Here is a 15,735-nt window from a genome sequence, read left to right as displayed (position 1 = left end):
AAACAGGCGGTTCGACCAGGGGTGCAGAGTGGGATGAGAGACACAGAGTCAAGCATCCGCACAGGAAACCACAAAGCCACCCAGGGTCTACTGCTCAGCTCATATGCCACACGGAAAACAGGACAGAGACCATCAACAACATACGCAAAAAAGGCGGAGAAGAGAAGAAGTGAGAGAGACAAGGAAGAAGAAACGGAAAAGGAAAAGGAACTAGAGCGCCAGCGGTCTACATCACCACATCCATACCGGTTTAGCACAGTGCTTTTACTGACTAATATGTCCCTCTCTAAGCTGTAAAAAAACCTTGTTGATCATGCGTGTTCCTGTGCCCTCCTTAATGTACTGACCACCATAATCATGGCTGCTGATCCATGATTACCATGGTCAGGTTACCTGCCTCTGTCATCCCGCTGCTTTTGCCCCCTCCCTCCCTGCCTGTCAGCAGCTGTATGTGTGGGCCTTCTCTGCCATCTTGCTGCTATTGGTATCTGGCAGTAAAGTCAAAGAAATATTACTGCCAGCCCCTCTGTCCTATCCATCCTACACTGTGTAAATGTTTGTATAAAACGATGCCTATAAATACCTTATCTCAGATCTTTTATAGCTGGTCATGTGACAGTGGGAGGGGCTAGTTGCTACAATGGGAGGGGCTGAACGGCCAGCACAGCGTTCACATGACCACCCCGAGTGACGTCAAAGGGGGATCTCGGCCCCTCCCCCTGTAGCCCTTAGATTAAGTGAGGAAAGTGGAGGGAGGTTAGTGACCGGCCATAAAAGATCTGAGATACAGGCATCGTTTTATACAAACATGTACACTGTATAGGATGTATTGATAGAACTGAGGGGCTGGCAGTAATCATTCTTTACCTTTACAACCACTTTAATATTGTGTGTGGTCTCCTTTTGTCATTTTTTATACACTTCTCTATCAGCTACACTTTCTGTTTCCTTGAATCTTCTATGTTTTGATTTTTTTCCTTACTCTCTTATTTACCTCTTTAGTGAACCATATGGTTTGTTCTTCTGTTTACTCTTACTAATTTGCCTGACATATAATCTAGTCACCTCCTGAATGTTAGACTTTTACTGATCCACTGATTACTGACTCCTATTTTATTCTTATTTTAGAAATTCACTCATTTTGGTAAATGTGTCCTTTTGAAATACTAAAAAAATCTCAAACAAGTTTTGAGCACCCCCTGTTGCTATTACTGGCAAGGATGAATTGTCAAAATGACAGCCAGTAATTGCTGTGTATTAAGCAGCAGGAGCAGGTGTAAAAATGCAGCCGTTTCTGCCTACAACACTTTTTCCAGATAGTCTATAAGGACTTGTTCATATGTGTGTCCATACCACGTGTTTATGTAGCATTTAATCAGCTTATTTAAAGCCTCATTACCGCCCTTCAACACCTGCCATTAATATTACAATGGCACCACACAGTGCTGTTCACACAGGTGCGGTAGTGCTGTGTCCTGTTAAAAATTAAGCAGCGCGTCGCTTTCATGCGGCATCAACGCCTGTCAGCCACCTCCATCAATTTCAATGGTAATTCTCTATAACCACACTTTAACAGCGCCTAGAGCATTTATGGCGTGTTAGTAATTAATTTATGAAGTATTAGCTGGGCATCTGGGGAAGGCAATGGAGGCTCCTGTATCCCAGAATGCACTGGGAAATAATAAAGAATTAGGGCACAGCAGCTTCAGTCACTTTCTGTTGGTACAGAGCAGCACTGTGGTAACATCATTTACTTCTGTCTCATGGCAAAATCATGAAGCCATCAGCAATACTGACAGTGCCAGGTAGGAGAAGAGGCATTGAGTATTATTGTCAGTGGCAAAGCTTTTTGTTTCAGCAAACCTGAGCTGGACCAAGCCAAGTGTCAAAGTGATCAAAGTATATGAATCTTGCTATCAATAACACCACAACCTAACCACACCTCATATTAGATCATTACCTCTACGTCACTTCCCCTTTAAGCGCTTCCCACTAGAAAAGTAACACTTCCTTGGGCATTTAACAAGCGTTGGTGAAGCGATTTCAGTGCTTCATAAACACAATGCAAATACGTCATAAACACATCAAAAATGCTCTAGGAGCATTTAGTGAGCATTGCTTCGTTCTTCATAATCAACATGTGTGTGAACGAGTACCAAGTGTAGTTGGGTAAAAATTGAATGAATGCATTGTTTCATTGTATTTACCATTTAATTCATATGTAGATCAAATGTGTGACCTTTGATGTGCATATGACATCACTTGAAGAAACCTTACTTTTGTGGTCCTGTCCTAAAATAAAAGCTTTCTGAAGGGCAATTCTCCCTCTTTTCTCATACTTTTGAACCGAGTAACTGAGCCTGACCCAGTGAATGACCCAGTCATCTTTCTTCTCCACATGAATAGCACAGACCACAGCAAATATGAAAAAAAAATCCTTAATGCTAGAATGACTATACTAAAATTCTGAAAACATTTGTATATATCCATAGTCCAACATTAAAGTAGAGTAGTGGTGGTTAAAAGGGCCATAAAATTAAGTGATCATTCAGTATCAAAGACAGCAGACACACAACAGAATATAGTCAAACACTGCAGGCATGATGCAAAAGAGATTGCAGATATGATGGAAGGGATGGTCAGAAACTGCAGACATGATACAGGAGATGATCAGAGACTGTGGAAATGATGCAGCAGTTGGTCAGAGACTGTGAATATGATGCAGAAGATAGTCAGAGACTGCAGCCACAATGCAAGAGATGGTCAGAGATAGCAGACATGATGCAAGAGATGGTCAGAAGCTGTGGACATAACACAAGAGATATTCAGAGACTGTAGACATGATACAAGAGATGTGAAAGAATTGGTTGGTATAGAAGTGCCAGGGCAGCCGCTCACGCTAGCCCTCAGGCAATTCCAACCAACAGTGCCATAGGTTGGACTATACCGGTACTTGATAATCAACAAAAGACTGATAAAAATTTATATAATTTAATAAAGACACAAAATAAAGGGAAAACAGTTACAAACAGTAATAAAGTAAAATACAATGGTATGTACTCCACAGTTGATGAGTTCCTGATGGATTCCCCCCAGGAAAGGCTCAAAATTAGGGGTGCACAGGGTTTCCTCTACTAGTTTCGCGGAAAGACCGCTTCATCAGGAGGATGATCTATACAAAAAAATACAGCATTTAAATGGATCATACACAGAAAGAGCACAATAACATCAAAATATAAAATTGCAATAAACAATATTTTTTTTATATTTAATAGAAGAAGATCAGCTCACCCCCACTTTGAAGATGGGATGCAGACAAGAGGACCCGTAACTTCCCCCCAGCGGCGGACACGGGGGATTGGTTAGACAGGCTCTAATTAAGAAAATTTATTTATATTAACTAATAATATAGATACTGGATTGATGGAAGTTTACACAATAGGTGTAACTAGGTGACCTAAACACCTAACAGTGAATGTGTCTGAAAGGGGGAGGGAAAACAAGGATAGGGGGGGTTGGGGGAAGTGAGAGGAAGACAGGTGAGGGCAAAAAAGGGGAGGGTTAAAGAATGCGACAAAGGGGAGGGGATGGGGAAGGGCCTGGGGAAGGGAATAAGAAAAATAAGGAAAAGGGAAAGGGGGGGGGGGGTGAGGGCCCAACCAATGAAAGGGTTGTAGAGAAATAAACTTCACCTGTGCAGTTCAAACAACTTAGTTCGAACACTACCTGAGATACCGTCCACCTACACCTGCCTTCCAGCTACACTCAATGAGGTCCTTCCTGCTCAATTTCCCCTAGTGGAGGTGCCAGCAGGACTAGATGGAGATTATCAATATTACCCCACCTCCTCCCTCATTGCCCTTTAACCTTCTTTCTACTAAGATCTTAACCTTAAATCTAACTCCATGACAAATCTTCACAAGTCTTTCCTAAAGCTGGCCATACAATATTAGATATTTGTGTTCATCTTACAAACTGAATGAAAACAATCTAAAGCAGACTATGCATGATAATGGGATGGAACCAATGGGTTCAATGAAAAAAAAAAAGATCCAATTCCCCCAACCACACATTCAATGTGGACAGGGAAATCCTTAGCTATTCTGCTGGCGGAGAGCCTGATGGTTAGAGAAAAAACAGAGAGGCTGTGTCACTTACCTGGTGGTAGAGCCCGACCTGCAGGAAGAGACCTCTCTTGCGGCTCCGACTCGAGGGCCCTGGTAGAGTATACAGGTAGCACAAGAGTCTGGAGTGGCACGAGTACCTGGCAGGATCAACAGCAGCAGTGGGGCCTGGAGCCCAGGAAGAACTCGTAGCAGGACCCCCAGCTTGATCAGGGGATGGCTGGGACCAGGAAGGAACAGGATCAGCAGGCAGGTGCAGGAAGCTGAAGCAGAGCAGCAGGTGGGGTAGCTGGACCTGGGACACCAATGCAGGAACTCAGGCAGAAGCAGGACTTCAGGTAGGAGCTGGAACCACAACTGGAGGTAGAGCAGCAGACGGGCACCGGAACAGGAGGCTGGCAGCAGAGCAGTCAGACAAGCTGGGTCGGAGGTCAGGCAGTCAGCGAAGGTACCAAGGATCAAGCAGGTGGATAGTCAGACAAGGCGGGTCGGTAAACAGGCAGGCAGCAGAAGTACCGAAGGATCAAGCAGAGGGGAAGTCAGACAGGCCGGGATCAGCACCTTTCATCAGGAACTGGATAATTTCGAACAGTATACAGCCAGCTTAAGATTTGTACCACATATCCACATTTGCCACTACACCTACACTGTAATAAGCAGCTAGCCCAAAAACCCACACTTGACAAAGCCTTCAGCCGAAAAATGGTTCTAGACATTTCCTGGAAAGCCAACCCTCTGCCTGTGTGTATGACATTACTCTAATTATCACTGTTTTGTAAGCTGTTTATGCAAAAACCCTAATAAAACTATGAATGAAGAAGAAAACTTACAAATAACATTTTTAACCGTGCTTTAACCACAATCAACCATATTTAACTCCACCCTCTTCTTAGTAATTATTGTTTTGCTGCTTTTCTTTCAATTTCAATTTTTTTATGGTTAATTTTTTTTTTTTTTAAAGTGATTTTTTTTTTGTTTTATAAATAACAACATGATATATTTACCTACTCTGTGCAATAGTTTTGTACAGTGCAGCCCCAACCCTGCTCTTCTCTGGTCCCCCACTGGCACTCCTGGCTCCTCCCCCTGCCAAGTGCCCACCATAGCAAGCCACTTTCTATAGGGGCACTCGTACGGGCTCCCTCCCAAGCCAGTTCTGTGTATGCATTGATACACAGTCCTTGCTCCCTCCTTGTTGGCCGTGACTGAAAGCAGTGGGAGGTGTCTCCAAACCAATGATGAGTGCGAGATCGGGCTTGGTTAAGTATTGGGGGGAGGAGCTACACTGCAGAGAAGGCATTAAGATAATAAACCTTAACCACATTAATTCACTTTGTTACTTCAGCATCACATAAGAAAATGTGCAAGACTGAAACAGAAAAGGCCTTTTTCTTTTCTTTCGTTCATTGACGGACACAGCTCCTCTAATTCTTGACCTTAGGGTTATCACGCCACTTCAGGAGAGGAATAGGCAGAACATGTAACATGTAAAAACAGCAAGACTGCACAGCACCGCCCAGGGGGAAGTCCCTCTGGCTATAACCCCTCACCCTGCTTCCTGCCACTCAGTTTTTTTCTGCCTAGTGTAGAAGGACCTGGCTCCCTGAGGGGACCATTGATCCTGGGATTTTTTTATTTTTTCTACAATTTTTTATCCTGTTATCTACTATCAACAGCCAGCTGGGTGACAGACTGGATAATATAGATCCTTGTAGTCTCCCCAGCCTGGCCATCTAGGTGAGCAGATCCTAGCTATGCGCTGGGTCAGCCACGACATGCCCCTTCTGCTCCAGGGGCGGCCAGTGAGCTATATGCTCCGGGGCACACATATGACTGGGCTACTGCTGTCCGTGTCACAGTGTGCCATGGCCAGCAGCCACCCCGTACTGCTCGGGTGATGGGTCTGTGGTGGAATGCATCCAGCAATCCCGACAGGAAGGGCTCTCCCTGCCTTGGCAGTTTAGAGCAGCTGGGCATTCCCTGGGAGGTCGACTAGGGAGGTCTCACTCTCCCTTTCCTCTCTCCCACTCCCTCATTCCCTCCTCCCCCTGCTGGGGCCGCTGTGTGACTGGGCATGGGGTGAGGTGTATGTACCAAGGTGGGGGGTCCTTCGGGGGGGGCTCAGAGCTTTGGCAGGGCTGCGCTGGCTGTTAGGGTCCGTTTTTGTTTTTCTGCCCCTTTTTACTGCACTGTGAGGTGCTCGAGTAAATTTACCTCAGGAGAGGCCAACACCATTTTGCCGGTGGCCATTTTCTTGTAGCCTCAGCGCGTTTTTACCTCTAGTGCTGGGTCTGTGTACCTCAGAACAGTGTGGTTTTCACTCTGAGCACTTTGTGACTGAAACAAACAGAGCAGTCAGCAGCAGCACAGCGCAGCACTTGGTCAGGGTGGTGAGTCCTGTGGAGGGGCCCCTCAGTCTGTGAGCAGCTAGGAGGGTGGGATTTGTGTACCTTGCCCTAAGTCCCTAAGTTGTGGCAGGTGAGTGAGGGTCAGCATGGCGCCTATGGACGCTTTGTTGGCGGTCCTGGAGACCTTTGTTGCAGGGTGGAAGCGGAAAGGGGTTAAAAAACATCCCCTGCCCCCCTCTTCTGGGAAGAGCTCTGATTCAGACTCGGGTCCCGCGGTGACTGGCGACCCCTGTTCTGACGTGTCAGAGGATGCGGACCAGGACAATTCACACAGTGAAAATTACTCTGTGTCCGGGTTAGCGCAGGAAAAAGTGCTAGTAGGAGCACTTATCACTGCGGTGCAGGATACCTTGAAAATACAGGATGCAGCAGGAACCTCTGCTGAGGTGGCGGTCCCTAAGGTGTTTCCGTATTTGACTTATTTTAATAAGTTCATCTACAAGGAATGGGGTAGTCTGCAGCGAGCCTTTTCAGTCCCAAGAAAAATGGCGATGTGTTACCCCTTTGAGGAGAGTCTCCTGAAAAAATGGATTTCTCCTCCAGTCGTTGACCCCCCCCCCCTGGTATCCAGGTTAAATAAAGTTTTCCGTTAGAAGGGACTCCTGCCTTCAAGGATCCTGTCGTCATGAGGGCCAAAGCAGTGGCCTAGTTCATGTTTACGGTAGTGGGGTCAGTGTTACGACCTTGATGTCACAGATGCTTACTGAATGGGCAAAGCTGTTGCACCGTGAATTGAAGAAGCAACAGTCTCCCCCAGTCTGCGTAGAGCTAGCAGACCAGTAGGTGCATGTCCTTAAGTATGTCTGTGATCGACACTGGAAAGGTTTCAGGGATTCTACTCCAATCGGTTTGTAGTCCCCAAAAAGGAAGGAGTCCAATCGTGGACTTGAAGGCCCTCACCAGCTTTGTGAAAGTGCAAAGGTTCAGGATGGAATCAGTTCGCTCCGTGGTCGCTGCACTCCATCAGGGGGACTTCCTGGCATCCCTGGATATCCAGGACGCGTATTTACATGTACCCATATGCCTCAGGCATCAGAGGTTTCTGCGATTTGCAGTCAGGGAAGAGCACTATCAGTTTGTGGCCACTTTTGGCCTGGCTTCAGCATCCCGAGTCTTTATCAAAGTGTTAGCTCCAATTCTGGCGCTGTTAAGGCAACGTGGGATCGCAATCATGGTTTACATAGGCGACCTCCTTCTGAGAGCAGCTTCCACCTCAGAATTACGATCACCATGCAGACTCTCCGGGAGTTTGGTTGGGTGCTGAACCTAAACAAGTCGGTGTTAGTGCCGACTCCACGCCTGGAGTACCTAGGCTTGCTGTTGGACTCCTCAGAAGCAAAAGTTTTTCTCCCTTAAGAAAAGCTGCAGACTCAGTTGTTGATGAACCACAGTTGGTTGTCGCTGCGCTTCTGCATGCACATTCTGGGCCTCATGGTAGCCACTTTTCAGGCGGTACCATATGCTCAATTTCACACTCGAGTCTTGTAGAAGGAGATTTTGTCAAAATGGAACAAATCTCCATTATCCCTGGATTGTCAAATTTGGTTGAGCCAGTTAGTCAAGGATTCCCTTCTCTGGTGGCTGAGGTCTCCGGCACTTTGGTCCTGGAGATCATTCCTTCCTCTCCATTTAACAGTGTTCACAATGGACGACAGGTTGACCAGTTTGGGGGGGAGTGCTGGGAGTACAGCAGGCCCAGGGCCTTTGGTCGCGGGGAGAATACCAACCACCAATCAATGTGCTCGAGCTTCAAGCAATCAGACTTTGCCTCTCCACTTAGTCAATGAGGCTACAAGGGCATCCGATCAGGACCCAGTCAGTCATGTCAGCCATCAAGGAGGAAAAAGGAGCCCAGCTGCAGCACGGAAGGCCGCTGACATCCTCCAGTGGGCAAAGCAACATGTGCGGGCCCTAACGGCCATATATATCCCGGGCATAGAAAACTGGCAGGCGGACTACCTAAGTCATTAGATGCTGGACTTAGGGGAATGGTCGTTGCATCTGGAGGTATTCAGGATCCTTTGCCTAAGGTGTGGACCTCTTGGCCTCTCGGCTCAATTGGAAGGTGCAGAGGTTTGTGTCCAGGACAAGAGACCCCTGGTCGGACGCGTCAGACGCGTTGGTGGCTCCATGGGGGCATTATCGGCTGATTTCTGCCTTCCTCCCACTCAAGCTTCTACCATGTCTGCTGCACAGAGTGGAGGCCGAAGGGATTCTAGTAATTCTGGTTTCCCCAGATTGGCCTCTGCGTCCTTGGTATGCCGACCTAGTACGACTGGTGGCGTATGTTCCTTGGTGGCTACCGCTGCGAGAGGACCTTCTAGCGCACGGTCTAATACTTCATCCTGCTTTACCGTCGCTGGTTTTAACAGCATGGCTGTTGAAAACCAGGTGCTAAAGGACCAAGGTCTGTCAGACTTGGTAATTTCCACTATGCTGAGGGCACAGAAGTCTTCTTCTTGGAAGATTTACCATCGTACATGGAAGGCTTACATCTCCATGTGTGAAGAGATGGGGTGGCATCCACGCACTTATTCAGTTTCCAGGATCCAGCTGTTTTTGCAGCAAGGAGTGGATCAGAAACTTGCCTTAAGTACCATCAAGGGACAGATATCAGCCTTGGCTGTCTTTTTCCAACGCCCCTTGGCGACTCACTCATTGGTGAGTACCTTTGTGCAAGGGGTTCAACCCATAGCCCCTCCGGTTCGACCACCGCTACCTCCATGGGATCTGAATCTGATGCTGATCAGCTTTGCAGAAACCACCGTTTGAGAACATTAGGGAGATTCCCTTGTTAACACTCTCTCAGAAAGTAGTTCTTCTAGTGGCTATTACATCTGCTAGGAGGGTTTCTGAGTTGGCGGCCTTGTCATGTAAGTCTATCTACCTGGTCATCCACAAGGATGAGGCGGTGCTACGTCCACAGCCCTCTTTCCTTTCAAAGGTGGTTTCGGCATTCCATCTAAATGAGGACATTGTGTTACCTTCCTCATGTCCTAAGCCAACATACCCAAAAGAGGTTGCCCTACATTCCCTGGACATGGTCTGCGCTTTATGGGTGTATCTGTCTGCTACGGCTTCCTTCCCGGAAGTCAGACTCTTTGTCTCAGTGGCTCGTCCGAAAAAAGGTCTGGCGGTCTCGTCGTCCACCATTTCTCGGTGGATCAGACAGATCGTGGTTCAGGCCTATGCCTTAAAGGGGCGGGTGCCCCCTTTTCCTGTCACGGCTCATTCCACCAGAGCAATTGGGACCTCCTGGGCTTTCCGACATCAAGCGTCTGTCTCCCAGGTGTGTAAGGCGGTGACTCCATTGTCCGTTCACACTTTCACTAAATTCTACAAAGTTGGCGTAAGATCATCTTCGGAAGCTTGCTTTGGCCGCAAGGTTTTGCAGGCAGCTGTGTATGGTTGCAGTTACACTTTCTTTAAGTTACTAGTTTGTTGTAAACGCATCTTTTGATGCACAAGTTGGCCACTGGCTTTGATAGCGGCCGTTTAAGATAGTGACTCCTCTGTTGAGGTGTTCCCTTTGTTGTGGGTGAAGTTATGTTTTGCTGTTTCCACCCCTCGTTTTTTTTACACTGCTTGGGGACGTCCCTAAGGTCAAGAATTAAAGGAGCTGTGTTTGTCAATGAACGAAAGACAAAATTGGATTTTTGTACAATTTGAAAATCCTTTTCTCTGAAGTTCATTCACGGATATAGCACCCACCCCTCCTATTTATGTTTGTACTGCTTTTTGATGAACTGAGCTGCAGGAAGCAGGGTGAGGGGTTATAGCCAGAGGTAGAGAGAGAGAGAAAGAGAGATAGATAGATAGATAGATAGATAGATAGATAGATAGATAGATAGATAGATAGATAGATAGATAGATAGATAGATAAATAGAGATATATATGGATATATATCTATATGTATGTATGTATCTATCTATCTATCTATATATATATATATATATATATATATTTATATATATATATATATATATATATATTTTTTTTGCATAACAGCATTGCTTTAAGAATCCCTAGTGCATTGCTTTGTTATCTTAAAGTGATATGAGTCTTGTGTGATTAAAAAAGATAAAAAATAAATAACAAACCTGCTCTGAGTAGCTTGCTATGGGGCAGCTGCGCAGGCTCACTCCTAAGTCTGTCTATCTATTTAGGCTCGGCCCCGCCCCTATCTCTCTTCATTGGCTCACTGAGAGTAACAGTAGCAAGAGCCCATGGCTCCCTCTGCTGTCTCAGCTAGTGAGGAGGCAGAGACCTCAGAGAGAAGGGAAGGGCCACAGGTTCTGAAGATTCTGCTTGTAGACCCGCTGAGTTTATGTCTCCTGAAATACTAGATGTGACAGGTGTGTCTGAGCCACTACGTCTGTCTGGTGTTGTGGCCACTATAGGTGCATCAACCTCTGCTTATTTCACTAAGGATGACTTAGGTGTGGCTCTGGCTGGCCTAGAGGGGAAGATTTGATGTCTTTCTCTATGGCGCAAGAAATGGGAGTGTTCCCCTTTAGATGGGGAGCCTTTCTGGGGTCCCTTTTGGTGAAGGGGGTTTAATATTCTGGAGCTTCGGCCAGTTCGTCTTGTGCTGGTCTGCTGGACAAGTCGGCTGCGCGGGCCTCCAGTCAGAGTCCAGTCAGACAATGCCATGGCGACAGAATATCATCCAGGAGGAGGTGGGCTGCCGAGATGGAAGCAGATTATATTTTGGCCTGGGCAGAACATCACGTTCTGACCCTGTCAACTGTACAGTATACATTTGGCAGGTGGGTTTTCTAAGTCACCAACAATTGCTTGTTGCTACGCAGGATCCGGGAAGAAAGAACAACAGTGATTTTAATTGCACCAGCCTGGCCAAGGAGGGCATGGTATACTGACATTGTGAACTTGGAGGCAAGTGGCCCTTGGGCGCTTCTGGCCCGGCCAGACATTCTGCCTCAGGGTCCAGTATTGCATCCTGCTTTACAGTTGCTGGGTTTAACAGCTTGACTATTGAAACACAGATGCTACACAGAAAGGCTACATCCAGGAAGATTTAATATAGGACTTGGAGATCTTATGTGTGCAGATGTGAGAAGTTTCATCCCTGTAAATACCTGATTGGTCTCATTTTGGCTTTTCTCCAGTTGGAGAGTAGAGATGAGGTTGGCATTAAGTACCTTTTAAAGGCCAGATATTGGCTCTGGTGTTTTTTCCAGAGACCAATTGGTTCCCTCTCATTAATACGCACCTTTGTTCAGAAAGTAACTCATATATAGTTCTGCCTGTTAAGTTTCCCCTGTGACCATGGTACTTGAATTTGGTGCTGGCTGTTTTGAACCAATTTGTAAAATTCTGTTAGTCCAGTTAACTCAGAACGTGTTTTTTTCTGGTGGCAATTACTTCAAGAAAAAGAGTGTTGGAATTGGCAGCTCTTTCCTGCAAGGAGCCAGTTTGTAGTTCTCCACTGGGACAATGTGGTACTGCATCCTCATCCATCGTTCTGGTTGTGATTTCATTTGAATCAAGAAATTGTCACACCTTCTTCTTTTCCAGTCAGTTGCTGGAAGATAAAGCCCTGCACACATTAGACGTGATTTGGGCTGTTAAGACATATTTGAAAATGTCCACAGCAATCAGGCAGTCTGATTCATTGTTTGTCCTTCCAGAGGGTGCTGGGAAGGGCCAGATGGCTGCTAAGTCAAACAGGCCTATGGTCTGAAGGGTAAAGCTCTGCTTTTTCAGGCAAAAGTGCAATCTACTAGGACTGTGGGAGGCCTCTTGGGCTATCCATCAGGCATCAGTGGCTCAGGTCTGCAAGGCTGCAACCTGGTGTTTGGTACACACATTTATATGGTTTTACCTGGTGGACTTAAAGGCAACCGAGGATACTGCCTTACTCCTTACTAAAGATTGTTCCCTTTCAGCTTTTTCCATAGCTGTTCTTTTATATAGAAGTTGTACATCCTTCCACACAGCTTGATTCACAGATGTAGGGTTCTCAACATATTGAAATTCTTTTTGTCGTACTTCTACTGCCAATAAAGTTTCCCATTCCTTACTTGTATTTTTAAATCTGCTTATAGATTGTATCATTAACCCTGTTAGAAAGGCCTTCATTGTATCCCATACCAATTATGTAGTCATCAATTTTGCATTATCAAGAAAAAAATCAGTTAGTGATTGTCACATGGACCCCCCATGGACCACTCGTAGCCATGAGGCACCCATATGCCAATAACTTTTGTTATATAGTTTACTTTTACTTATGGTCATCAGAACTGGAGAATGGTCCGAGATCACCATCGCCAGACACCATATATCTGAAACCATTGGAAGCGCTAGTTTCGTGCCCAGAGCCAAGTCAATCCTGGATAAAGTACCATAAGTAGAGGAGCAGCAAGTATAAGCATATACTCCAGGATTGAGAAGGTGCCACATGTCACACAGACCTATCTCCTGCAAGTGTCTAGTAAAGGGGTTCTCTGACTTTGGACCTGCTGGATAGCGATCCATACTCGCATCACAGACATTATTAAAGTCTCCCATTATCATTATTGGGATGCCAGGGTGTTCAGCACATGTGAATCTGCTATGTATTATTTCTGCCTTACAAGACCAAATCTGGAGATATTTTTTCACCCAGTGCAGCCAAATAGTGTCATCCTCATCCTGTGGGACATTGCTGTTTTATGACAATAAATAACCAACTTGCTAAACATACTTCCCAAAGCTGTGGCTGGGACTGGACTCCAGAACGATTGCCTCCAGGTGATCACATATTAATATAGTCACCGGGGAATTCTAAGAAAATAAACATCCCATTTCTAGCTGTCTTGGGAGTAAACCAGCCAGTTCCTTCCCTTGCTAAGTTTATTAAAAAAGCTGCCGCCGGATCGCAATACATAATATTCGTTTCCTAGCCTGAGGATCGATGAGAGCGAATTCATTTTTTTACAATTTTTTTCTTCATTCTTTAATTTTTTTTTCTTTCAAGTAGTGCTCATTCCATGACAAACACAAGACTTTTATTCTGCTTGCGTGTTGGTGATGGATTCTCAATTCAGCCATTGGTTAATGTACTTCTGTAGTGACTACTATTCTCTAGTGCAGCAGTGTCAAACTCAATTTCATCGCAGGCTGCATCAATATTATGGTTGCCCTATATAAAATTCATCCAGGGCTTTTTTTCCTCAGAGACCTGACCTCTGTACCATCTCCCACCACAGCCTTCACCCCCCCCCCAAAACTTCCTCACATCTCACCTACCCAGCTTGGCTCTAGTACCTCCTGGCATTGTAGGCATACTCCACCTCTCTCTCTCTCTCTCTTGCAGGGAGATCATTGGTTGGAATGTGTGCACCTGGGCATAGATAGAAATCACAGTGCAGCTTACCACGTAATGCCCATTACACACTGCACCTGCATTTGCATCTTCCTTGTCCCTGCCATAAGTACAGGACAGACAGGGATCGGTGAGAGCCGCCAAAAGGAAAGCTGTCCTTGTAAACTCAGAAGGCTTCTGTGTTTCAAGTGACAGTGGTGAGTGATGAGTGAGAGCCAGAGGTGACGGAACGAAGTTCCACCACATTCCAGCTGAAAAAAATCCCTGGGTGCAAAGGCCACATCAAATGGCCTGGGGGGGCCAAATGCAGCCCACATGCCTTGTGTGTGACACATGTGCTCTAGTGCATGCAGAGCTAAGCTTAAACATTAGAGTGCATCTAACCCTATAAACAAAAATGTCATATATCACAGGGAGCTCCTGCTGTTGGAGTATCCAAGGTGAATAAGAAACAAGGTGCTGACACAGCACTCTAACTATGAGTAATATTTCACTTTTAAGTGGACTGAACCTTTAATTTAAAGAACGCTGACAAATTCCACACTGCCTTACCATATTCATAGAACACATAAGCCTAGATAATGTCCCTACCACAGACATTTAAAAGCATGTGATCTATACCTTCTAGGCCTGTATGGTTTGAAGCCAACTAACCTACCAGCATGTGTTGCGGGGGGGGGGGGGGGGGAATCACTGGAGCACCTAGAGAAAGCCTTTGTAAATGCAGAATATATGTAGGCTATCCCTGCTGGCATTTATACCTAGAACCCTAGCACTGTTAAGCTATAATGTTTTTTATCCTCCATTGTTAAAAGACATTTTATACTAAGCAGGCTGACCTGGTGTATTTACAAACATAATAAACACAAGTCCTAGATTAGTAGTGTAAACTTTCTGTGACTTTATAGAGTTCTTAATCTAATTGTGTGGACTGTATTATATGTATTTTTTTCTAAAAAACTAAACAAAAATATTTTGGCTGGTCTTCTCCTAGCAGCCACAAGAGCCACAAGATTTTGTAATCTCCCATTTTAGTAAATCAACCCCTAAATGTTCGTCTTGTGGCTACTAGGAGAAGACCAGCACTCTTAAGCATTTTGGTAAATCAACCCCAAGGTAAGGGAGCTCAAGAGCCTTCTTAGCCCTTGTACACACGGTCGGAGAATCTGTCGGAATGAGTCTTATCGGACCGTGTCGTCAGATAATCCGACTGTGTGTGGTATGCATCGGACTGATTCCGTCCGAATCTCCGTCCGAATCTCCGTCCGAATCTCCGTCCGACCCAATTTTCCAACATGTTGGAAATATTTCCCGACCAACTGGGCCGGACGGACCTAATCCGATCATGTGTAGAGCATTTTGATCGGACCAAGTGTCACGCATGCTCAGATCAAATTCCTACATCAAAGCTATTGGCTACTAGCCTGAATGTAGTCCCATCGTAACGAAATTACGTCATCACGTTCTGAAAGATCGGATTTTTCGCCAACTTGGCCCAACCGTGTGTATGCAACAGTTTCGGACACAATCCGTCGGACTAAATCGGACGGGCAAAATCCGACGGATTTGGTTGCCAAAATCTCCGACTGTGTGTACGTGGGCTTAAACATGGCTAATGCAGCCGATCATTAGAGGTGTCTAAATCTTTCCAAACAATGTCTGCACTAAATCTGCTTTACAGAGATGGTGAGGCAGTTCTGTATTCCCTTGGTGATTGACCCCAGCCGTTTCAACCCATGTTGCATCCAAAGCTCCCATCAATAATAAATAAATAAATAAATCAGGATTGCTGGGACTTTGTTGGGTTTAAGTATTTAATCATTTTTAAGTGAAGATACCATTGTGTGCACTGAGGTCTTGAGCTCTAATGCCCTA

General features: G+C 45.6%; 1 protein-coding gene across 6 annotated transcripts in view; it reads left to right on the top strand.

Moving 5' to 3' along the window:
- CACNA1C (calcium voltage-gated channel subunit alpha1 C) overlaps positions 1-15,735 on the top strand; it is a 628,086-nt gene that overhangs the window by 354,003 nt on the left and 258,348 nt on the right. The gene's annotated exons all lie outside the window — the stretch shown is intronic.

This window comes from Lithobates pipiens, unplaced genomic scaffold, assembly GCF_037356315.1.
Source record: "Lithobates pipiens isolate NorthernLeopardFrog02 unplaced genomic scaffold, aLitPip1_a1.2 Scaffold_8, whole genome shotgun sequence".
Lineage (NCBI taxonomy): Eukaryota > Metazoa > Chordata > Amphibia > Anura > Ranidae > Lithobates > Lithobates pipiens.
The sequence above is the reverse complement of the archived record's forward strand: the minus strand, read 5'-3'. Positions and strand labels throughout refer to the sequence as shown.